The sequence below is a fragment of the Triturus cristatus genome, chromosome 11 (assembly GCF_964204655.1).
Source record: "Triturus cristatus chromosome 11, aTriCri1.1, whole genome shotgun sequence".
In the NCBI taxonomy this organism is placed as follows: domain Eukaryota; kingdom Metazoa; phylum Chordata; class Amphibia; order Caudata; family Salamandridae; genus Triturus; species Triturus cristatus.
Window position 1 is genome coordinate 503,060,827 of NC_140594.1, and position 26,810 is coordinate 503,087,636.

Here is a 26,810-nt window from a genome sequence, read left to right on the forward strand (position 1 = left end):
TGCACGCAAGAAGAAGACTACCGAATAAGAAACCATGAGGATAAGCAATGCTAAAGTAAAATAAAACAGAAGGGTGGGCATCAAAATTTACAAACTGAAGTCGACTCGAGCTATGAAGTGGACAAGCGTAACCTTTAGTGCTGGAAGGATGATGATGCTGGCAATTAATTATGATGGATTATTTTCCTCTAGAAACAAATTTGAATATCGAATGCTGTGGATGGGTGGGCAATCTAATCTATAGATTGCCAGTGTGGGCTATTTATATACTTAGAACGGAAGAAGATCCTCGCTCTGCCTTGAGTTGGTGTTGCTTTCACCACATCCACCCCAGCAAGTGTGTGATCAATTATTGGTGTAAATTTATTTTGGTCACACCTCAATATAAATCACACAGCCTGTGAGGAAGAGGGTTAGGGTTTGATGAATGGTTGGGAAGGGGGGTTTGAGGAAAAAGTTTTACAAAGACAAACACTACACATGAACAACACAATAATCTTGGCAGCCGACCATCATAAATCTGTTAAGGGAGAAAAAGGAAATGCATGCATGATGATGAGTAGTACTAGACTAGCACAGGGCAGTATATTAATTATGTAATTATCTGTCAGCCTCCAGAGGGACCCAAGTTACATACATTATGTTCTGTTGTGCCGGGCTTCCTTGGAAAGATAGCAAATAAAATTAAAATATCTGTAGGAGACAAATATCTCTTTAAGATCCTATTACCATTGCCTATCTCAGATGGATTGATCAAGTCTGCTGTATGTAAGACTTATATTACAGCCCTTTTTGTTCAATAATTGTATGTAGTCTAAAGCTTAGTTGGCTGTGGATCCCCCTGGTCATCTATACATTTTATATCAACTGTGAATCAATAGAAGTTATAATATGTATGTTTGCTAGCACAATCACCTAATGTTCATTAACTGTGTATTGTACGACGTCCTGCAGAAACACGGTCCTCTATGTTTGTTATTCATATATTTTATATTTCTTTTGTACAAATTGACACATTTGAATGCGTGTATACCACCGCAACCATTCATGTTCTTATACTGTAATGCGCTCTGATACCTTCGTGGGTCACGTTCGAACTGTAGAAAACTTTATAAATAAATAAATATAAGCAAACATAAACAACACACACAGTCATAATGATTAAAGAGAAAAAGAAATGATACTATTCATTGCCAAATTGGGAGTTGCATCTCCGCATTCCTCTAGGTCTTTCCTTGGACTGTCCATCCTTCAATCTTGGGTGCCTGGCGGATGCAGTTTGGTATGGTAAGTGGAGTTGTTTTTCCAGTGTGGTACAGGGTAAAGGGCCTGTAGTTTGAAAAAGAAAAAGGACATTGAAAAATCAAGAAGAAAAGTTAAACTGCATAATTAGGGAGGAGTGCAAGTAGAAGACTTTCGGAGGTGGCATGGCTAAATCATGTCTGTTTCCCGTTGTTACCTTCAACAACAGGAACAGGCCCCCCCACCCAACATCCACTTAGCTTCGAATTTGAGCCAGACAGCACAGTGAGCACACACACACAGCAACATAGCATTTTCCAAATTAAGTAGAAAAACAATGAACCGGTATCAGTCACACCACACTCGCCACCACCACTACACAGACATGTAGGTCTGGTGTTGTTGTTTACCTTCAGGCTACTTCATGCCCTGAGTTATTCCATCAATCATCTCTGATCCTCCTGACTCTGACTGCGAGTATGGTATGATGTTCAACTCCATATCAACAGTGTCCTGAGTGAGTCCAGACTTGTCCCAACTCAAAAATGCAATGGATCGGCCTGCAGTTGTACAATTTTGTAATTGAATAACAAGAAGGGAAAGACGGACTTGAGTCACTTTTTTGTGTATAGAATAGTAGACATCATTCACAACAAACAACAATCAGTCAGCGTGCAATGCATGCCATCATTTACCTGTTCTTCTGGGGCAGTACCTCTAGGCTAGGAAAGGATAGCTATATAGTCAGGTCCCAGGTTTGGAGGCAGGCACACATTTCACATTTGCTGTATTCTCCATCCAATGTCTGGCTTGAGGGATATGGCTTCTTCACTGACTGCACACAGTTGCAACTCCAATCCGGCAATAAAACGGTAAGACGGTGGGGATTGACTTGTGAACCAGAAAGACAGTGACACACACAAATAATAAAGTAAATAATGTTTAGTGAAAAGGGGTGTTGGTTGTATAGGAAGTAGTGGCGCCTGACTATTTTTGCGTGTAATATGCTTATTTGTAGAATCTGTGGTGCAAGAGGTAGGGAGAAATACCCTGTAACCCCTAGTTTGTGGAGGATCAAGATCCTATACGTTATTGTAACAAAAGATCCTATGCACACGCTGTGAGTGTTCTATGATAGTTCATCAAGTAATTGTAGCACAGATGTTGGTCAACTCTTATATATTCTTTTCTTTGTCTTTTATTCAAACAAACAACAAGGTCCAGCCAACACGTGTTTCGTCACTGTGGGTTTACCCCTCTGACTTCTTCAGGGCTGTTAGAGTACCGGTACTGAACGCATACCCTACGCCGATCCTGATTCCAGCGTACTCGCTTTAAATCGTACTTTTATTTTGGCTTACTTACAAGTCTTATCTGTTTATCGGCACAGAGTTTACACCAATTATCCAACTGTAAGGTTTAATAACGACCTTTGGAGGTTTTAAATGAAACAAATGAAATATCGAGGACTCTCATACAATTGACCAGCCAGGTCGTAATTATCACAGGCAAAGTGATTTTCAAAATAAACGCAAAGACTCTAACAGTTCTGAAGAAGTCGGGGGTAAACCCACAGCAACTAAACATGTGTTAGGTGAACCTTGTTGTTTGTGTGAATAAAAGACAATGAAAAGAATATATAAGACTTGACCAACATCTGTGCTCCAATCACTTGATGAACTATCATAGAACACTCACAGCATTTGCATAGGATATTCTTTTACAATAAAGTAAATAATGTTTCTCAGCTATATCTTTTTTCTGGGACTTTTTTGGGGCATCAAAGGAAAAAAGAAAGTAACTTGAAAGCCTAGTTCTCAGCAAAGTAGAGCTCGTCCCCAAACTCTATTGGTTCACCCAGGAGTATGTCACCTAACACACTTCTTCCATGACCTGAGTTGCCGTCATAATCTTCCTATGGTGGTACTTCAGGTATGGTGTAATTTGGTAGTATAAAGTGCTGATTCATTTTGATCATGGTTAACCTCCCCACATTTTGGGGTGAGAGACTGGTCCTCCTCATTGCCAGAACAGCACCAGCAGCACTGAAAACATGCTCAGCAGAGACAGTTGCTAAAGGGCAAGCCAGATAGTTTATCGCCAGCCTGTTGAGCACTGGCCATTGGCACATTTTCCCATACCAATACAGCAATGCATTTTGATTAAAATAGACCTCTGTTGGGTCATCCGGATAGGCCTGGATCATCCGCTCAATGGTCATGGGTGCTCCTCTTTGCTCGGACTCTTTTGAATTTGCCTCAGCACTGGTCTTAAGCCCTGACTGTAGAAACCATTCCTATGCTGATGCTCCTGTTGTTGTTGCCGTTTATGTTCTTCTTGGTATTGTTGGTGGTTTTGGCTGCTGTGAGCCAACTCCACTGCTCTGAGGCTCTGAAGTGGAACTTGAAGGCTGCCTTGCCTTGTTGTGCCCTGGAGAAGCAGGCCTCTAATTCCCGGCTGTACTTTCTCCAGCTGACTGGCTTGCACAGTTATACACGTTTTGTAGTTGGCAACATCCCCGTCTGAAAAAGAAATGAAAGGAAAAAGAAATAAAAGTGACCAGTAATGGTTTGTACTGTGGATCAAGAATTGTGGCACAAATGTAATGGTTGAATGACACAATGCCTATTTGCACCCTTGTATTTACAGATAAGCGAAGGATTAAGCTCTCCAACAACTCATATGCTTCTTTTTTCCCTCCAGACCTGCGTACATTGCAGATACCTCCTTTAGCTGTTCCTGCAGCATGTCCACAAAGGGATAGCTTGGCCCATGGTACAGTCCTCCTTGCTCACTTCACGTGTGAAGATCTCAAATAGGAAGCAGTATCTCTAGCAGGCATTTAACTAGGCCCCATTAGTCCATCTCAATGATCATGCCTTTCACAGTGGCACCCCCTCTTTGCATGACATTGTCATTGATTGGTCTGTACTGCTCAAACAGATTTTCAAGCATGTACTGTGTTGAGTTCTAACGTGTTGTCACCGCCTGGATGAGTGCTTTAACTGGCATTCTATTATCATGTTGAATGATCAGCTGCTTTCGGGCTATAAAAGAATTGCTGAAATGTGTGCAGATTTTTCTGCAGGTGCTCAGTAAGTTGCTGGCTCAGTCTTCTTTTTTCAGAAAGTCTTGAACAATTATGTTAATGCAGTGCGCCAAACAAAGGACCCTGAAATATCCACTAATGGACATGGCTTTAACTACACTACTGCCATTGTCCGTAGCAACAAAAACAATGTTTATCCCTCTTGGTCGCAGCCATCAAAGACCTTAGTGTTAAAGTCTTCCAAAATGTGTGCAGCAGTATGGTACTTCTCCATGGGGAACATGGCTACTGTAGCAGGCTTCCGAGTGCCATTAAAAATGTCAGCAGTGTCAACACCTGCCAATATCTTTTCTCTAACCCCCACAAAAGAGATCCAGTGTGCAGTCATGCACATGTAATCATTAGCGTGGCAACTGCTGTTGTCAGGTGGATAGTCTTAACAGCACTCTGCTTCAAAGCTTATCCAAGCAATTCCAACACATCGTGATGTAGTGCTGGAACATCAACTCTGGCGAAATAGGACCGGCTGGGAATCCTCCATTTCAGGCAGATGGCTGCCACAAATTCAAGAAAAGCCACCCCTTCCACAAAAGAAAAATGGAGGAGATCCAGTGCTAACATTTTAGCCAGCTTCGTGTTGTAAAAACGTGCCGTTGGGTGGTTCCGTTCGACTGCCTCTCTGACCTAAACATGCTGAGAATTTTAGCTTGTATTTTTTTATTTTCTTATGCCACTGATGTAGGTGACATCTTGAGACCAGATATTGTTTGGCTCAGTGTGTGTTTTTTTATTTTGGTACTCTCTTGCCATGTACCCCTTGGTGTCTCGGCCTGACTCTTGTGCCATCGCGATGTTACTGATGATGATGATGTGGGCGGTACCACTGTACTGCTGGGGACAGGGCTGCTTTGTGTACCAGAGAAAATGTCTCCATCTTGTTCACCTTCCAAGGTGATCAGATCCTCTCCATCCCCTCCACCAACAACAATTGCAGTTTTTTACCCGCTAAGGTGTGCCTCCCACTGGATCAAGTGGTGTTTTTTCAGATGGGTCGTTTGGCTTCCGGTACCATAGTTTGTATCAAGCTTACCCCAACTAACAACTGCCCCACAAATGGAGCATATAGCAATGTTCACCTCCTTCCTGCTAACCAAAATGAAGTCCCAAACTGAGGAGGTCAACTTTCTGATGCTGCTGGTGCCACTTGTAATGTCGGATGAACTGGTAGGTGTGCGTGACATTTGACTCTCCACAGTACCTACTTCAACTGAGGTGATTGTGGTGGATGTAGGACGCTGCCTGGACTTTGTAAATATGGCAGCTGGAGTTGGTGTTGGTGGTATCAATGTTGGTGGTATCCGTGCCACATCCATCACAGCAATTTGGGAAGGGGTAATGTCGGTTTCCACTGGCACGTGGCTAATGTCCATGATGACTGGCTATTCATCATCCTTCTCTTCTACATCTACCTACATAACTCTAAGGCTTTCTGGAACCTTCCTTTTTCCTAGCCGTGTCTTGTGGCGTGTCTCACTCTCAGACTTAGGTAGAATCCAAGTGGCATTTAGATCATCAGAAGGGGGGCTTGCAGAAGAAGTTGATGGACTAAGCCTCCTTTTCCTTGCTGGGGATCTGGAAGACAATGGATCTTCTGAAAGAGGAGCATGATCATGGGCTTGGGCCTAGGTTGATGGGGTAGGTCCACTGATGCGGAGGTGCTACTCCCAGCTTGCCCCCCCAGACACCGTTGCTGCAATTCTTGCTTTCCCAAAAAAGGTCTTAGGCGTCATACTGGTGGTGGTAAGTGGCAGCACCTTCTTCTTCCCACTAGCAACTTTCTTGGTACTGGACCTGGTACCTTTCTTTCTGGCCATCTTTAAGATGTCAGTTAGCATGCAGTGGCACAAGTTGGAGATGTCTATGGTCACACGTCACATGACGCTGTGCGCAAGCCTTCTGTCTGGCAGTACAATGGGTGATGTTGTCTCCTCTTTAGTGTACCTAAAAGCAAAACTAGAGAAAAACATCAGTGAAACATAGCATTGTTGTGGTTCCATTACTAGTGCAAACAAATAAAATATAATTTAGTGTGTGTTCATACTTATTAGTGTTATTAATATTATTATTACCTCAGTTATTTAAACAATTAACAATACAGTGTAGCCATTTGTGAGACTTTGACAACAAGGGCTTTCATGGTGTACTGTTCACACTCAGGAAGGATAGGAAAGAAGAAGAACAACAACAAAAATACAAATGTAACGGTTTGGCAATATGCATCGCATGGGATTAAGCATTCGGGGAGCTGCAGCTGATAAATGACAATGGATGGCAGCAATAAGCCAAGGGGAACAAAGGCAAGACAGACATGCAGGCCAATGGCAAAAGCACACTAACAGCCTCCACAAAATGGCTGCCAGCCACATGGTCACAACAACAACAAGCAGGAGGCCTGGAAAACAATGAACTCAAGCATGCCTATATGAACACAGGCTTTACAAAATGGTCACTGGCCACATGGGGAAGCGCAGACAAGTAAAAAGCTGGCCCACTATAACAAAAACACTCACACACTGGCCAGACAAAGGAGGCATGCTAAACAACACATCTTTAATGTAACAATGCCAAAAACGACAGGGCTGAAAAGGTTTGCAAGTGACAACCACACACATATCCAACAACAGCATTTAATTTAACACACATGAAAAAAAAGGTGAAATGACACAAAAAACACATTTTGAATTTTTAATCCAATGCCATCCATGGCCAACATGATGTTTAAATTCAGCAGAAACCACAGAAACAGTTGTTTCATGCACCCATGAGTAGCTCTTGGGCTACTGGCTGAGAAGTGCCTATTTTTGACAGACTACTGGGCTACATAGTGAACTAAATAAATATTGCAAATTGATTTTAAAACATGGAGAAACATTTAGTGAACTGTTCAACGTGTTTCCTTTATAAAAGAAGAAAAATTACTTACAGAGAAACAACTAGGCCCCTACTGAAACTATAGGACACCCAACACAATAAATTTGAAAAAAACGATGAAAAGTCCAAATAATACTAGGTGTATGGCTCCAATCAAAGAAACAACACCAATTTTCCAACTTACTTGTAAAATCTCAAATCAAAAGTCATCAAATACAATTATATAAATCATGCAGCAGACACAAAGAGTGATCCTTCCAGCTCCAAATCCAAATGTAAAGGGACCAGGAGATGGACAAGGCACTGGGAGGAGCCTGCTGGACAAGAACAGGAAGTTGGAGACTCTAGGGTACTTCCTTCCTCTTGATAAAAAAGAAAAAGTACTCCTTGCACAAAAAAGTGTAGCCAAATGTCAATTTGAGTAATTTTTTACTCCAAACTGTCATTTCAAGAATGTTTTGATGCTGCTTGGGAAGAGAACCTTCTCCGGATTGTAGTCAGGGTCAATCCTGCGTGTTCGGGATCTTCCTAAAAACAAATGCCAGAACTCCGCTGGCGCGCTCAAATGATGTGTTCACGGTCGTAAACTCTCGTGGGACCATGTGGCCGCCTGGCAAATCTCATGGCGCTCGCACACGGCTCGGGAAATCTCATCAGCGATCACAGGCACCCGGTAAGTCACTCCGGCTCATGCAAAAATGCATTTCGGGCATGCGAACTCAAAAAAAAACTCCGCTCCGTTGCTGAGTATGGAGTTTTTCAGCAACTCCACATTCTACATGGAATGTGTAGTTGCTAAAACTCTGTAAACTGCGCGAGCAGTGTGGAGATTTTATCCCAGGGTTAGCTATTACCAGCAGTATGCCAAGTGAGAAATCCACAGTGACAGTTCTTTAGCACAGGTGGTCAATATATATTTCAGTTTGAATTATTACACATACAGACCATTCAGGTAATTTCTTGAGCAGGTAACTGCAGTTGAGAATATGAGCTGCTATTATTTTACATTGACATGCAAAAATCAAGGGAGTGGCCTGGCTAACCGCCGAGCATGGTGGACGCGTTCTAGCTGAGTTCCGGGCTGGGCCCCGAATCCTGATAATAACTATGCCATTGCCAGGCCATCTAGCTACCCAACTTGCCTGACGTGCTGTCTGTGTCCCCGGGCAACACCGTGGGTGTTTGAAGAACTCTGCCGCTGGTGGGGATATTGGTGTTTGTCGGAGCTATGTCACTGCTGCTGCCCACACCATGACGGTGGAGGCCACGAGACTCTCCGGCTCCGATCCCAACTACACCAAAGGGAAAAACCTGAATACGGTGTGCTGCCGCATTGCTGAGGTGCACACTGCACCCCCGCTGATGCTTTAGCAGATTGCCCGGGTGGTGTGCTGAGAGCGGAGAGACCGCCTTTGGCCGTGGGATCATGACAGCGCCCATCGGGCTGGAGTCCCAGGAAGAGGAATATGGGATTGGTCCTACCCTGTACGGCTGACCCTGCGCCTTCGGTTGCTGCTACCAACTGGACCTGGATTGGTGAGCAAAACGGAAGGGCTATGATTGTGTAATACGCCACAACTCTCCCCGGCCCTGGAGACTGACTTCTGATCTACCCTGGGAGCACCTGGACAGCGTAAAGCCAGTGGCAGGGGAATGCTCACCGGGGCGAGGTTGGCCATGCAGTGATGTCCATGAACACAGCGGTGGTCGGAGTAGGTGCCTATAAGAGGTTGCTGAAGAAAGAAGATGAGCGCAGCCCCTGCGCCTGGTGGCGGGATTCTGTATCGGGGCCCGCTGACACCTGGCCTCATCCAAAGGGATGCATTGGAACATGAGTACTGTGCCCAATTATGCTACGCTGAGCCCCGACCAGGTCCAGACCAACTGCGCTGCGGCTCAATACCTGGATTATGTAATATCCCACTACCCACTGTTGGTCCTGAGCTGCCAGAGTCCCCTGCCAGCTGTGGATGGTGATGAATGAGGACGGGGATGCCCCAAGAGCATGGGGCCTTGTTTTGAGGATCTTGGAGGGCATCGGGCAGGTGTAGAGTGTGCGCGAAGCTAACCACGGTGAGTGTGCAATTGTACGCTAGCTGTGCACTGGGAAACAGACTAATATTTGATCTGCTACTGGACCCCAACACACCTGGAGATCGGTCGTTAATAGAGGGAAACTATCTGAACCCCTCACCTCTGGGGAACCTGAACACAATGAGCAGGATGATGCAGTCCATGCCCATGATCCAGACTGCATTCCGCTGACAGCTCTAGGGAGCCCCACAGATAAACTGGACTTAATATTACAAGAAGTTTGCGATTCAAGGAAGGCGATTGAACAACAAGTGAGCGACTTCACTACAGGCTTCACGCTCTTAAGAGCTGATCATGTTAAAATGGCTGAGACTGTGAAGAAGAATAAATTGCTCCTCACCGAGGTGCTACCACAACATAGGGTTCATTCAGCACAGATGGAAGAACTATGACACTAACTATCGGGCCTACAGGACAGAGTGGATGACGCCGAAGGGTGGACTTGACACAATAATGTGAGGATAGTGGGAATACTGGAACGCAGAGAAGTCTCAAACCCAACCCAATTCATTGAAAAATGGTTGGGGAGTACGATTGCGCAGGAGGGTCTCACCGATTTCTTCAGTGTGGAAAGGGCACGCTGAATCCCGTCGTGACCCCCGATCACTGGTGCACCGCCTAGGCCAACAAAAGCACGAAAACTCAATTTTAAAGATCAGCACACTATACTAGAGCCGCCAGAGAAAGCTCTGATCCAATTTGAGAATAAACGTATCTCACTTTATCCGGATTTCACGTTAGTAGTACAGCGACAAAGAGCCTCATTCCAAGAGGTTAAGAGACACTCAGTGTCCATAACTTGAAATATACCCTCTTATTCCCAGCCCATTTAAAAGTTATATACGAGCAGAAATCCCACTTGTTTGACAGCCTAGAGGAGGCCATGGAGTGGATGGAGGTCACATAATTACGGTGTGCATCACAAAGTTCGTCTAAACCCACCAAACAGAAACCCTGCAAACCACAGAAGTTAGGGCGTGACAAGAAAAAACGGAGGACGACGTTCAGTCCAGACACGAAGGGAAGCCCATCTCCAGAGCAAATCATTGAAGGTCAGAAATCAGCAATACTAGTGGCTGTAGCAGTGGATGACCAGGACGCAATCTCGATGGCTGACCCAATCAAATCCTCTGAAGACACTAATTTACAATCGGACTCTGAGAATAGTGTGGCTCTCTTCTCTTCTATTGCCCCACAAACGGTGAATGACTATTTGGGATAATACACTTGGGGCCATATTCTCAAGGAGCTATTGCTGAGTTATCGGCACCTTAACACATCCAAATTTGTGAAAAACTTACCACCCCATTCACAAGCTGGTGGAAACAGCCCATATCACCAGTTTTCCGGTGAAAGCAGCAGCAAAAAACATCGCCAAGGATGACCCCGGCAACTATCGCTAATGAGATGTAGAGTAAGCGTTCCCGAGCAAAACGCCTTGACAACACCACACCACAACATTCTCAACGACCAGCCTGATCTGCGATAAGATCACAAAACATGCGATAAGGCGTGTTAGCACCAGGAAACTAACACCTGCTCTGAGCTGGTGCAAAGTCGGACTATAACCTGCACCACAAAAGAGAACCCAGCCCAGAGCCACACCTGCTGAACCAGATGCCATGGAGCCACAGAACATGCAGCTCAGAGCCCCAACAGGGCAACAACACCCAGCGACATCATCCCCCCAGACCCCACCTCCCCCCTCCCCCGGGGCCCCACTCCGGGCACCACCCCCACCCCCGGACAAAGATATGTCACATCAACCACCCGGAAACATATACCAAATAACCCACATGATGTCGCACAATCACATCTAGTGACTTGCATGTGTTGTCACAAAAATGAGCATCACACATTCACCTTTGAAGCAACAAATGAAAATGTATTAAAATAAACACGGAACAGAAATGAAGACAAATGTTGGCTCCCCTCTGAACAATCCGTAGGTCATAGCCTGCAAGACAAATATCATGATGAGAAGGTGTGTCCTGCGCACATCAAAGGACAGAGAGAGAGTGAAGGAGAGAGAGAGCGAAGGAGAGGGAGCGAGAGAAAGACGGACAGAGAGGGGGAGCGAGAGAAAGACGGACAGAGGGGTGAGCGAGAGAAAGATGGACAGAGAGGGGGAGAGAGAGATAGACGGGCAGAGATGGGGAGCGAGAGAAAGACGGACAGAGAGGGGGAGAGAGAGATAGACAAACAGAGAGAGATATAAGAAGAGATAGGGGGAGAGAGAGCTAGAGAAATGATGAGAGGGACAGGAAGAGAGACTGCTGACACTGTGTACCCAGGCCACATTGCCCACCTGCTGCCACCAGTGTGTCTCCAACCACGTGCCAGTATGTAGTGCAGTTCACAAAGTCCCACATCTGAGACAGACCCGACATCTTATACAGAGTCCAGATACCTGAATGGCAAAGTACATACAAATGCACAAGACATCATCACCTGACTACCCCAGCGCACCCAGGCAGCTGCACCCCAGCCCCTCCTGCCACCCAGCGGTGCATGCCTGCCCCTGCACAACCAGGGAGCTGCACCCCAGACCCTCCAGCCGCCCAGCGGTACATGCCCGCCCCTGCGCACCCAGGCCTCACTGCTAACCTTCCGCCACCGGCATGTAGAAAAGAGGGCCCACCACGTGCTGCTGCAAGCCACAAGCCCGGGGCCCACAGACATGGCACGCTTCACATCATGCAGCCCCGCTCCGCAGGCCACCAGGTCTCACATTTGGTGCTGGGTCTTGTTTACTCCATGGCAGAGGACATACCAGTGCACCCGGCCTCATCGCAGGCTAAACACCTACTCAGCCTCATAGGCGCCACTAACTCTGTGATCCAGGAGGTGATGCCACGTGGTGGTAGGTCCTTGCTGCCCGCTGGCTCAGGCCTACACTGCGGTCCAGCAGGGCACACATAACCTGAGCCGTCCGGCCCACCGGGGAAGGGCATCATTGCAGGCTGACCCCCGCTCAGCACGTAAGGTGCCCCTACCTCAGTGCACCGAAAGTCACCGTCCCGTGGTGGTGTGCCTGTGCCAGCCGCAGTGTATCCACAGTGTACCCTGTGTAGTCTGTGTCCCCACAGTCATGGACCCTCTATGATTGGGTATCATAGTGCAAAGGGACTCAAGTCTGAGCATACCCTGCCAACTTATGGCGAACAAAGCAAAAATCAAAGGAAATGATGGACGGAGTGTTGAACATTGCAAGCACTCACCCCCAGTCAACTGATCTGGGTTTAAACCATCACCGTTCTTTAGTCCACTCTGCCACCCCAGTTCAGACATGGCCATATGCAAATCAGTCTGACCCTGTGCCTCATGGGAACAGTCCAGCCCGAACTGCCAAGCCATGTCTTCCCTGGACCGGAAACAAGCTTCCTAGGACCGGTTTCTAGCATTTCAGCTTCCAATGTTCAACACTCCGTCCATCATTTCCTTTGGTTTTTGCTTTGTTCGCCATAAGTTGGCAGGGTATGCTCAGACATGAGTCCCTTGCTCACTTTGCCACTGGATTCAAGCAAGCCTGGCTGAAGACGGCTGAAATGCCAGAAACCGGTCCTAGGAAGCTTGTGTCCGGTCCAGGGAAGACATGGCTTGGCAGTTCGGGCTGGACTGTTCCCATGAGGCACAGGGTCAGACTGATTTGCATATGGCCATGTCTGAACTGGGGTGGCAGAGTGGGCTAAAGAACGGTGATGGATTAAACCCAGAGCAGTTGACTGGGGGTGAGTGCTTGCAATGTTCAACACTCCGTCCATCATTTCCTTTGGTTTTTGCTTTGTTCGCCATAAGTTGGCAGGGTATGTTCAGACGTGAGTCCCTTACTCACTTTGCCACTGGATTCAAGCAAGCCTGGCTGAAGATGGCTGAAATGCCAGAAACCGGTCCTAAGAAGCTTGTTTTCGGTCCAGGGAAGACATGGCTTGGCAGTTCGGGCTGGACTGTTACCATGAGGCACAGGGTCAGACTGATTTGCATATGGCCATGTCTGAACTGGGGTGGCAGAGTGGGCTAACGAACGGTGATGGATTAAACCCATATCAGTTGACTGGGGGTGAGTGTTTGCAATGTTCAACACTCCGTCCATCATTTCCTTTGGTTTTTGCTTTGTTCGCCATAAATTGGCAGGGTATGCTCAGACGTGAGTCCCTTGCTCACTTTGCCACTGGATTCAAGCAAGCCTGGCTGAAAACGGCTGAAATGCCAGAAACCGGTCCTAGGAAGCTTGTTTCCGGTCCAGGGAAGACATGGCTTGGCGGTTCGGGCTGGACTGTTCCCATGAGGCACAGGGTCAGACTGATTTGCATATGGCCATGTCTGAACTGGGGTGGCAGAGTGGGCTAAAGAACGGTGATGGATTAAACCCAGATCAGTTGACTGGGGGTGAGTGCTTGCAATGTTCAACACTCCGCCCATCATTTCCTTTGGTTTTTGCTTTGTTCGCCATAAGTTGGCAGGGAATGCTTAGACGTGAGTCCCTTGGTCACTTTGCCACTGGATTCAATCAAGCCTGGCTGAATACGGCTGAAATGCCAAAAAACGTTCCTAGGAAGCTTGTTTCCGGTCCAGGGAAGACATGGCTTGGCAGTTCGAGCTGGACTGTTCCCATGAGGCACACGGTCAGACTGATTTGCATATGGCCATGTCTGAACTGGGGTGGCAGAGTGGGCTAAAGAACGGTGATGGATTAAACCCAGATCAGTTGACTGGGGGTGAGTGCTTCCAATGTTCAACACTCCGTCCATCATTTCCATTGGTTTTTGCTTTGTTCGCCATAAGTTGGCAGGGTATACTCAGACGTGAGTCCCTTGCTCACATTGCTACTGGATTCAAGCAAGCCTGGCTGAAGACGGCTGAAATGCCAGAAACCGTTCCTAGGAAGCTTGTTTCCGGTCCAGGGAAGACATGGCTTGACAGTTCGGGCTGGACTGTTCCCATGAGGCACAGGGTCAGACTGATTTGCATATGGCCATGTCTGAACTGGGGTGGCAGAGTGGGCTAAAGAACGGTGATGGATTAAACCCAGATCAGTTGACTGGGGGTGAGTGCTTGCAATGTACAACACTCCGTCCATCATTTCCTTTGGTTTTTGCTGTGGGTGTAAACCAGTCATGAGGGAGTGGCCGTGGCATGCTGACAACTAGACCTGTGAGCATCAGATCACTACAGGGGAGTCCTGGCGCATGTGGCATTGTTGTCCCCCCTGGAGCATAAGCGTAGTGGGCTGGCCTGGCATTTGCCACTCCAGCATAAGGTTTTGAACAATGACCCCAGGGGTCTGTGCGTGGTTCCGTACGGGGCTGGACAAGGAAGTAACAAATGTTTGTGTCGCCGTTGTTGCGTCTGCGCCACCTGGACGACAATCAAAAATGTGTCACTCTGTGACCCAAGTCCAACGACATGAGCCACATGGATGTAAAAGGAATCCACTGGCCCCACATCCATCCATGCTACCACATTTGAAAGACCATAGAGACGACTCATCTGTGTTATTCGGAATGTTTAATGCACATTCAGTGGAGTGTTGCATCCGGAGCAGTACAGGGCCATGCAAACCCCACGTTTAAATGTTGGCCTGTGGAGGACCAGCCAGAGTCATTCAGGAAATGACCAGTCCAAAGAAAGTGGAAGAGTTCAGTCCGCAGACTGATAGCAGTGTCATTGACGATCAAACAGGTTATGGCAGTCCATGTCGAGGTTCAAGGTGAGAGAAGCAGAGTGTATCGGGGGACAGTCGAAGGTGATGATGTAGAGGGCAGAACCAAGCTGAAACCGGCCATGTTTCAGAGATGGTGGCTACCGCTTCCTTCTGACCACAAAGGCAGATTAATCCGCATCTTTGTCCTCTGCTGTTTCATGTGCCTCACGTGTGGGTAGTGCTGGCCTTTCTCCAGCACTGTGTGGCAGGGACACCTCAGGGGCCGAAGGTGGAAGGTCTGCCGCACTGTGTGGCACTGACACTTCAGGGGGCGGAGATGTGGATGTAGTGGTAGCAGCAGCATCTGTGCCAGGCCTTGTGGCAGCAATGCCATGAAGATGGTTTTGAGGTCATTGTGGAACCCAGCTACCTCTCACCAGTGTGCAGCCGTGGCAGCCGCTCCTTCCGCATTGGCCCGCTCCATGATCTCCATGACCCTTCGCATGAGTCCCAACTCCCAGGCGAGCTCGCTGGAGCCACTCTGACTAGACAGTCGTTCTTGTCTCACAGTCAGGACTCTATGGATGTCAGCCATGGTTCATTGGAGAGCAAGGAGCGGACTGTGGGTGTCCGTTAGGGACTGTGAGTGGTCCCTGATGGTGCTTAGACACCCATGTATGGCATCTAGTTTGTCTGCCATGCGGTCGAAGCCCACCCACACCTGTTCAGCCAGCTGCTCCTGGCATGCCAATGCCATGTGTTCTTTGTTGGGGCCCTGGTAGGCAGCCGTGGTGGTGGGTGCTGCCTGCTGTGTGGTCTGTGCAGGGGGTGGGTTCTTCTCATTGCAGCTGGGCTGCCCTGCTCCTGGAGGTGTGCTGCGGAGACTGTCAATGAACTCTCAGAGGGCGTCGGAGTCAAAGGTGTCGTGGTCCTCTTTGTCATCAGAGAAGAGAGATTGGGACTGCTCTGCAGGAGGTAGTGATTGTCTCTCTGCAATGTGAAGGGGAGATGCAGCTTAACAATGTTTTCACATGTGTGTTGTCACATTGTACATGTTTACATACAGACTGCATGACTGTGTACATCGTGGCTGTTTCGGAGGGGGTGCCCATTTGGTGCGGGACTGTGGACATTTCGACAACATCACAGCTGTGTGTTTGTACTTGTACATTATCAACTCACATTTCCCTGCAATGCCACTTGTGATTGGCCAGTGTCTACATCCAGTCAGCACCAGTTGTGTCCTCTGTTCTGTGGTGAACGTGTTGCGGTTTGTGCCACTTTGTTGTCAATGTTGATGTGCTCTGCACGAGATGTGTGTATACCACATCTTGGAGGAGTCGCCCCTGCAGCTCTGATTTAGCTGCCCCTCATCCCTAACATGCGGTGTGCCTCTGACTTCTGTGCTCATATAGTGCTGAAATGTTGCATACTTGGGTTCATAGTTCTCTTGGTGGGAGTTGGGGTCTGGGGCATGATTTGTCCACAGCTGTGCTCTACTTAATTGTGCATGTGTGCCATTGTGCCCATCTCCCCCGTCCCCCCATCCCTGGTCGTTACTCATCCTGTTGCTGTTGTGTCCGGTCCTGTTGAGCAGTGTCCGGTCCCCCAACTCCAGCCACCGTCTCCCCACTGATGACTGTGGCCACCATTTCCTCCATGTCGTCCAGCTCCTCCTGTGGCACAGGACTGCCACCTCCAGTCTGCATTGCTGCCTTCCGATTGTTGGCGAGTTTCAGCTTGGTTTTGTGCTTGACGTCATTCCAGCGCCTCTTGACCTCCTCCATGGTCCTCTTCAGCACTCCGACTGCATTCACCTTGTCCACGATGGCCTGCCATAGTCCATTTTTTGTCGCCAATGACACAGTGGAGGTGACGAACAGTTGTTGATGGTGTTCGACCACCTCCGTTATCAGGATCCTGTTCTCCTGCGGACTGAAGCGCTTCTTCCTACTCTTCTTCTCCTTGGCCTTCCCTAACTTCGAGGTCCCAGGCAGGTCCTCTGGGGGGCTTGTGGGGTTCTGGTTCTCTTCCGTACCTGCTCCGGCAATGGTTCTTTGCTGTAGTTTGGCATTTGTTTGTCTGTTTTTTTTCACCTTTTATGGTGATTGTTCCTGCCTGATGTGTGTGAATTGCAGGTTTGTGGCTGGTTTTCGCTGATTTTTGTATTTCGATTGGCCTCATCGCAGCGTGTTTTGCATTTTTGCCTAGTGGCGTTGATTTTAACGCGGCCATTTGACGCGTTGTCTGGTGAATATCGCATGGTACCTCCGTGTTGTGAATACCTGCTTAACACAGCGTAAATTTCCCGCGATGGACCGCGATGTTGAGGGTTGCGTTAAGTAACTTTTGTGATGGTTATCACACGTTCTTGAGAATATGCCCCTTGGTATGTGAATGCAGAGGCCTGAGACGCCATATGAAGGTAGACAATACACTACATTATATGCATATTGACCTAGCAATGTTATTTCATAGTACCTGATTGGGCCCGAGCTCAGCCAGCTATGTTAACAGCTCGGTGTATTGTACCCATACACCCACAGCAGACCATGGTTTCCACCGCCCTATTGCAACTGCACAACCATATATTTTGTTTGAAGTTCAATTGTTTTTATAGTTTGGTCCTCTGCTGTTCTGAGGGGGAACGATGTTTTGGTAATTGTTAGGGGTTATTATAAGACAGACTCACTCACGGGTTACTCTTCTGGCCATGATAAGTGCCATATAGGGACAAGCCTGACACCACAACACCTACAAACAAGTGGCTACACCGGGAAAGTAGACGGTCATGACCTGGAATGTTAGAGGAATGGGGTCTGTACATAAAAGGCATAGATATATGCCCAACTCAATAGGAGGAAGACCCACATTGTACTGATGCAAGAGACACATCTCACTAACTCTGAAGCAACTAATTTACAAAAAAAGGGGAGGGGAAAGCTATTCTGTACATCCTATTCCGCATTTGCAAGGGGGGAAGCCATATGGATCAGGAACTGCACTCCTTTTGCTGTTCTAGACCAAAGAATAGATACTAATGGCAGATATGTATTGCTCCATGGCACTCTGGATGGGGAACATTTAGTGATTGCTAGTATATACGCCCCTAACACAGAATAGGATACATTTTTAGAGACCCTTTACACGGTCATTGCTGATTGGGGTGGATATCCCTGGATCCTGGGAGGGGACTTCAACACAGTTTTGAATATAGAATTGGACCGTTCCCACCCACCACTACAAGGAACCAGCAGTAAGAAATAAGCGGAGGCATTACATGGTTGGGCGGAGGGCTGGGAACTGTCCGACGTGTGGCGCATTCACAACCGACTTGCCGGGAATACTCATTTTATTTACCCCACATATGTTACACACACAAATCAATAGGGGGTTTTGTTCCTTGCCCCTAGTCGCAAAACTTACCCACACTACTTTTCTTAACAAAACACTCTCAGATCACAATCCGTAGGAGGTGTCGCTCTCCTGGGGAAAAATTCAGACACTAGTGCCAACATGGAGATTGCAGCCTTGACTCTAGAAGACCTTGTATTCCACACTACCCTCTCCACTGCTATATCTAATTATTTTGCAGAGAATAGAGACACTGCAAGTTCACGGCAGATGGAATCGGAGGCCTTTGATATGGTCATTTGGGGGTGGCTATTAGCACAAGAGTGTTTGTCTGCCTCATGCTATATAGAGAACTGCGGGACCTAGAAGACCAACTAGGCAACCTTGGATGCCACAAACGAGACGGCGCTGCGAGAAGTTCATATCAAGCATGCAGAACTCCTAGAACAGCTATGGATTATTGACTATCGCACCTACACTCAAAGGCAACAGGTTGAGGCAGATAGGGCAGGTGACCTCCTGGCTAGGATCATAAGGGATGCACCATCCTCTACCCCCATACAAGAGATTACAACATAAGAGGTAACTACAGCCAACACACAAATAGATATAAACACAGCCTTCAGGAGATATTATGAAACATGTACGCACCACCTAGAGAGTTCAAGGAGGAGGAGTTTGTAAACTACTGGCTTGCAGGACACAATCTGCAGGAGATAGGGATGACACAACGAACATGGGAAAGAGGAGAACTCCATAGCCATGTATTACCAGGAGGAACACCCCTGATAGCAGCTCCTCCAATGTTAAAAGTAGCCTTTCATACTAGAAAAAACCTATCCAATACAATAATGGTTTACTCCCCTATGCCCCTAACGTTCCGCTGGTAGGAATCCCCACTCCGTCCAGAATAGTCACTACTATATGCATTTCCAAATGGTCGAGCGTGGGAGTGAGAACAGTTTGGATGCTATTTTCCAACAACATGTTAATGGACCACAAGAATTTTGTTAGGAAACAAGGAGTACCGAATTCTCTGTACATCCTTCACGCTAGCATTAGCAGATATGTTAAAAGTACTTGGGCACCAGACAGTAAGGAGCCCCCCATGCATGACTTAGCATACACACTATACCTCATGGGCAATGGAGGACACTGAACCAGGTGGCTGTACAGAGGTATTCGCTCCCATGTGGCAATTCCACTCCAAGCGCTTAGAGAAAAATGAATTGTGGATCTAGGCCGTGAAATATCAGACAAAGAATGGGAGCGAATTCTGGAACACCTCAAGAAAGTATCCTGTAACCCAAAATTTTAACTTATCCAATTTATAGTATTACATAGGGCTTAATTGACTCTGCACCGATTAAGCAAGTTGTTTCTGGAAATGGTGGATCTATGTCCCCGGTGCCACATACAAAACACTGATCTATTACACATGCTATGGTCATGCCCATGGCTGGTTTACTTCTGCGCAAGTGTGCTTAAAATACTGAGGGAGGTGGCGCCTGGAGCGGGGGGAGATACAATTGAATACTGCATTTTAGGATTGTGCAATAAATGTAAGAAGCAAGGGGTGCAATCCCAATTCACCAACCTGGCCTTGATCTCGGTGAAACAGTCAATTAAGATGCAATGGAAATCAGCACTTCCCCCTGCGGCTTTAGCCTGGCATAGCGAAGTAGTCAGATGGGGCAGGGCTGATAGTATGGAAATCGGGAGGGAAAAAAATAGACGCTTACGAAAGAACGCAATTTCTCTGGGGTGGGATACAATATTAGAACTGTTTATTTCCACTGAACCTTCGTTACACTGAGATGCTGTAATATAATTAGTCTTCTTAATAAACTCATGAGCAAAATTAAGCAACAGATCCCTCATGAACCAAACAATGCTGTGTTATGTACACTTAGAAATCTGGTACCTGGGACTATATGGATGAGAAGGACTTGTCTATGTTAATAATGTAGTGAGTCTGGGGTAGGAAGGGGGTGGGATCTCTAAACTATTCTGTTTGGGAAGCAGGAGGGTGTTCCTTTATTGGCATAGGATACTTTACATTGTTTAGACATAATCCCAGCAACTGTATGTTACCACACTGTTATCACTGCCACTGTCATGATTACACTTGTTGTTGGAACTATGTCAGCAGTAATAACTATTCTGTAACCAAAATATGTCGCTCTTATATGATCCTGGTAATGGAACATTAAATGCCATCTCTGTTTGTTCTTCTTGAAAATCAATTAAAAATATGTTTAAAAAAACAAAATACATGCAAAAATCAACTCGAACATGCATTTTTATTTTAAATCTTTACTAGAATGTCCTGTTTAGGTAATTTGTTTTGTGCAGACGGAAAGCACCATACAGAGTGGGAGGCTACAGGGAGGCTACAGGGAGATACAGTAGCAACTTCCTACTCCTGTCTGACGACCCCTTCCTTTGTTTTTTTCAGCACTTGGTGGTCTTGGAAGGAGTGTGTGAGAGAGAGAGAGAGAGAGAGAGAGAGAGAGAGAGAGAGAGAGAGAGAGAGAGAGAGAGAGAGAGAGAGAGAGTGACCCACAATAATTTAATTTTGTTTTTAGATCTTTGCTTGCCACCTGGCACTCTATTGTTAAGCATTTGTTGTGCTGTAAAGCTCCACCAAGAACAGATCTCACACTCGGCAGGGCGGATATGGTTAAAGCCATGCCAACTGTTACAGGAGGAGATACCCAAAAATTGCAAATGTACTCAATCCCCCATCCTATCAAGGCAAGAAATTGCCATCATAGTGTGGAGAATCAATGACAAAAATATTTGGCCGAGGATAGGTAGAGTGCACTTTTCACACAATCTGTGCCCCATGAATTCCACTGAAGTAACCTTCGCCTGAGTCTTGAGACTTGACGACTTCATTACTCTTACTTTAGTAAATTATTACAATATGTTGCTAGTTGTTTTATTAGGATGGTCGCTGCCTTTGACTTTCCACTCACTCTATGTTTTCCTTTAGTCTAGTTGCCTGTTGCATGTGCTTCACAATAAGAATCCTGTGGCCAGGTCACCAACATCATTCATAATAATAAGAACCTTTTTTCCTGTAATGTTGTCCCTGTTAGAAGTAGACCTCACCTCACCCCTTATCCAAGCACTAGCTAAACCCTTGAATATTACATAAGTTATAGCATATGAAATCATTGCATTAATTAAAACCCTTTTGACATCTGAAATTGTATTATTTGACAGAACACAGTGCATGGTCTAGTGGTGAGTTATAATTAATGTAGGGTGGTGAGTGCGGTGACAAGACTGTGTAGCGGGGGTGCGAGTGATAATAATTTAAAGTTGCTGTGTAAGTATACATGTGAGTTATAAGTATGACTTACAGTAGTTTGAAAGTGGTTTGTAAATTATAAATTCAACACGTAAGTATAACTTTTAAATTTGATATGTTTGTGTATTTAAGTTGTATTTGTCACAAATAAGATATAAATAAGTGCATAAGTGGTGCATAAATCATACATTTAAGAGATAACTATAACTTCAGAGTTTCTAAAGTTTATGTAGTGTAAGTTGGGTTTATATACCAAACATAAAGAAAGTTTTCCAAACTGTAATGCATCTTTAACCTTTGCTTTTGTTTTGTGAATTTCAATGGTTTTCATAATGTTAGTAATAACACATTTGTAATATTCATCCAGTTTAGCCTTGTGAAGTTGAGTGTTTTTCGGTGAAGTGTGGCACAATATGGTGGTGGATAGTGTATTAAAAGTGTGCTGTGGTACAGTAAATTGTGGAGTGGAGTAAAGTAGAAGGAGGTATACTGGAGGGGCATACACTGGAATGGTATACAGTAGAGTGGTTCAGAGTGAACTCTGATACAATATAGTAGCAAATACTGGCGTGGCATAGAGTGTACTGAAGTACAGTGCAGTGGATACAGTGGTATAGCATAGAGTGGCATGTGGTAAAGTGGAGTTACTTCCTGTAAATATTGTAAAGTGTATTCACGTACACTGAACTGGCATAAACGTAAGTGCTATACACTGGAGTGTTGTGCAGTGTACTGACATAAGTGTACTGACATATATTGAAATATTGTATACTGTGGAGTGTGGCACAGTGGAGTGGTGTAAACTAGAATAACGTACACTGGAGTGGGGTACAGTGGAGTGCTATTCAGTGGAGTGGGATACAGTTGAGTTGTGTACAGTGGTCTTAAGTAAAGTGGAATGTGATACAGTGTAGTGTTGTAAAGTAAAATTGTGTAAAGTGGAGTGGCATAAATTCGAGTGTCATACAGTGCAGTGGTGCAGATAGGAATAGCATTCACTACAGTGGAGTACAGTGTAATACGGTACAGTGCAATAGCATATTGTGGAGTAGCATAAAGGGTAGTGTGATACAGTGGAATAGCATAGAATTGAGTAGTGCATACTTTAATGACATTGAGTTTAGAGGCGTGAAATGTTTTGACATACATTGGAGTAGCATATAGTGAAGTAGCGTAGGTAGAATGGCAGATAATTCAATAGGGTTAATTATAGAAATGTAGAGTCAATTGACATACAGTGAAGTGTGGTTTAGTGGAGTGGCATAGGATGTAGTCTTTTTAAGTGATAAAGCATACAGTGGATTGTGGTACATTCCAATGGCGTATTCTGCATTTCAGTACAATGGAGTGTTATAAAGTGGAGTAGCATACGCAGGAATAGCGTACAATCCAGTTGTATATCATCAAGTGAGATATAGTGGAACAGTATATAGTGGATTAGGGTAAAGTGAAGTTGAATACAGTGGAATACCGTAAAGATGTGGGCAGTAGAGTTTAGGGGCATCCAGCAAACTGCACACACAAAAGTGCAATAGAATGAATGGGGAGTGGAATAACGCACTGTGGATTTGTGTATAATGTAGTGGCATATACTGTAGTGTTGTAAACTGGAGTAGCATACTCTAAATAGCGTGCAGTGAAGTAGTGTTAAGTCAAAAGTTAAACAGAGGAGTGGCATAAAGTGGAGTGAGGAAATTAAAGGAAACGTACCATTAAAGTGTGTGAAAAGATGTCAAAGTTATATCTCCAAAATGTATATTAGAAAATGTGAATGTTGGCGGGGTCCAAAAAACGTGCTTACATCCGATGAATTTTACATATACTTTTTTAATTTGCTGATCACAAAATCCATCATTCAGATTTTGTTAACATTTGGCAGGATTACATATTATAGTGCGAAGATAAATATTTGGGGTACTGCTGGTAAGTAGTTTAACTATTTTATACGTTTTAATGTATTTAAACTTTGTGAGATTAGTTGCTGTGGTATTTTAGCTGAATGTGGGGGTATTTCACTGTACTACTATGGTACAGAGTGATAAAAGGCTGTTAGCTGATTAGCTGATGACTTCCTTTACAAAAGTTAGAAGCAGGCATGGTATTTTTAGGTACACTGTGCCCGAGTTCTGCACTACGCCTTCCAACGGAGGTTAGTATTAGGTTTGGTATTTTTGCCTTACCTATTACCACTTTACCAAAGTGGTAATAGGTTGTGCAAAATATGTATACCTTTCTACATATTTGTTTTAAAATGATACGGAGTAGCGCGGTGCTACTGTGATACCACCAAAAACTTTTTTACGGTTAACATTTTTATTGATATATTTCTACATATTATATTATGAAGATTTATACAGCACCCAGTTACCTACAAGAGTGTCACAGCACTAGAGACAAGATGGCACCCACATATGAAACTTATACAGATTGTATGAAAAGCCAAGTTTTCGGTTTCTTTTTAAAGGCCGGAAGGTCTCGTGTTAGATGCTGTTCTGTAGGGAGTTTGTTACAGTTAAGTGGCCCATTATAAGAGAATATCTGCTGCCTGTTCTGAGCTGGTGAATATGCCAGACATTATCCAGATGTTCAGAAGGGGAGCGCAAGTTACAGGCAGGGATGTAATCATTGATTCTCTTTCTCAGATATCTGGCACCTGAGCTGTGCAGGTCTTTACGCATTAAAACCATGGCCTTAAATCGTATCCTGTTTCTCACTGGGAGCCAGTGGAGAACCTCCAAATGAGTGGTCATGTGTGATCTAGGGGAGGGGGAGATTGAGTAACAGCCGAGAAGCCGGATTCTGAACCACCTAAAGTCTGCACAGATGGTACGGGAGGCCAAGATAAAGGGCATTACCATAGTCCAGTCTTGAGGTTATTAGCACTTGGATGACCATTTTCCCAGCACATCTGACAAAAGGGGCAGGAACCTTTTCAGCATCCGAAGAGTTCAAAAGCAGGATCTTGTCAGAGCCTGAATCTGTGGTTGAAAGGAGAGGGCTCTATCAAATTTAACGCCCAGGTTCCTTACAGAACACTGTTGGGACCCTAAAACGGGGCCTCCTTCTGCTTACAGAATCTCCAAAGGTTATAGGAAAATGCACTGAAGGTCATGATCTCTCTCTTGATTTCATAATTCTATAGATCTCCTCAGATTTGTTAGTGGCTTCACCGATCTTCCTTCCAAAGAAGGCCTTTTGGCAAGATGCCCCTTTGCGTGATAGTTCTTTAATGGTAACTTATAGGTCAATTTATCCTCTAAATTGAAGTTATGCCTCCATTTCCTTTCGGGGTGTTTACATTTTTTTTGCTCATTCAAGGAGCACATCGTGTCTAAGAGCAAAGAGACCACCAGATCAGAAGAGTTGTCCAAATGAACTTTCAAATCCCTAAGGTCTATAAAATGAGCACACCTGAGGGCCCATGAAGCTAGGGCGCTGCCTAATAAATTCAAGCATGGGACAGCATGACCCGGGTTCTTTAGATAAGGGCACCCATCAGTGACTGTTTTAAGGTGAGGCAGAAGCCTATCACTTCTGCTTCCATCAGACCCTCAAGTGGGAAGGTTACACATTTATCCCACCCCCCTCAGCTTGTTTCATGGGTTTTCTTAAGGATTTTAAACACAGGAGGGATTGTGTGTGGCAGAGGTTGGGTTGGCTAACTCTGAGGACCAAGTGTTGGTGAGGAACTCAACCACCAGCTTCCCATCATATAGAAGGTTAAAGACCTGCATTTCATGTTTCTGAAATGACCTCACATTTAATAGAGCTGCAGAGAAGTGTGCCAATGTCCCAATGGAACTGCGTGAAATAGAGGAAACTCTATTGTTGAATTGATTGTTAGGAGTCAATGCTCAGTCAGATCATGTAGAGTCTTTTGATATCTTAAAGGGGGAAAAATGAGGAGAACAGCTCAGTTTAGGGGCTAGGCTGTGCTGAGCTGCACTATCATAAGAGATAGAGAACATACCCTCTGAAGAAACTTCAACATAGGGGCTGGCACTGGACGCTTCCGGGATGCTGATGGGCGCATCACAAAAAAAAAGATTGACACATTGATTACAATCTCCTACTAATATTAAATGATTGTCTGAGTATTGTTTATGAGCAATATTGGACCAAAATTGACAGTCAGGAGCAGTAGGGCCATATCCATTAAACAAAGCATTGGAATTTTGTTAATAGATAATCAAAGCAATACCCATTTCTCTTCTAAATCTGATTCCTGTGATACCAATTGCATTTGTAGAGATTTGTGGCATAAAATCATAATACCATTCTTTTTACCATTAGTAGGTGAAAACAACACATCTAATATCCAAACCCTGTATATTTTCATAGATCCATGTTAATTAAAATGAGATTCTTGCAAAAATGCCATGTGTGTGTTGGGACTTTTTGATGCTTGATAGGAGAGTTTAAACCCCTGAAATTCCAAGAAACCACTGCTAAAAACATTGAAAAAGAACAATACAATTGATATAATCAGACCTATCTTCAAGAGAAATAGAAAACTTAATACAAATTTTAATACATGATAAACCAATAGTAATGAAAAAACAATGTAACATGACAAAATGAGGTGTAAAATGAAGGAAAGATTGAAGATGAAAGCAAAATTGTTAAAGGGGAGAGGTAAGAGGGATAGGAAAGGGTGAGATGAAACAGAAAAGAGGTGCATGAGAAAAAGAAGATAACAATAAAAATAAACATACCTACGAAAGTTGTTGATGAGAAAGGGGGAGAGGACATGAGAAGATGGGTGTCAAAATCCCAGAGGGAATGGAGGCACATGAAGGACAATGTAACATATGGCGGGAGACAGAATCATGGGACAACATGAGAGCAGTCCTATAAGAAAAGTTTATTTAGTTAGTAGGAAACATTAAATATTATCTAAAAACGCTTTACAATATTATTACAGAACATCAAACTGAAGTATAACAATAGGAACATAGCAATCAAACATTTCTGCATAAGTCAAAGAAGAGCGCATGCCAGAGGAAAGAACAAAGTCAAGAGCATCAAACGTTATTTTGACAGGTGAGCCAATGTAGTAAAATATTTATTCTCTGCCTTATTGTCTGCAAGAAAGTCTCTCAAATGAGATGGATTTTCATATGTAATTGTTTTATTATTATATGTGACCTAGAAAAGACAAGGGTGAAAATCACAAA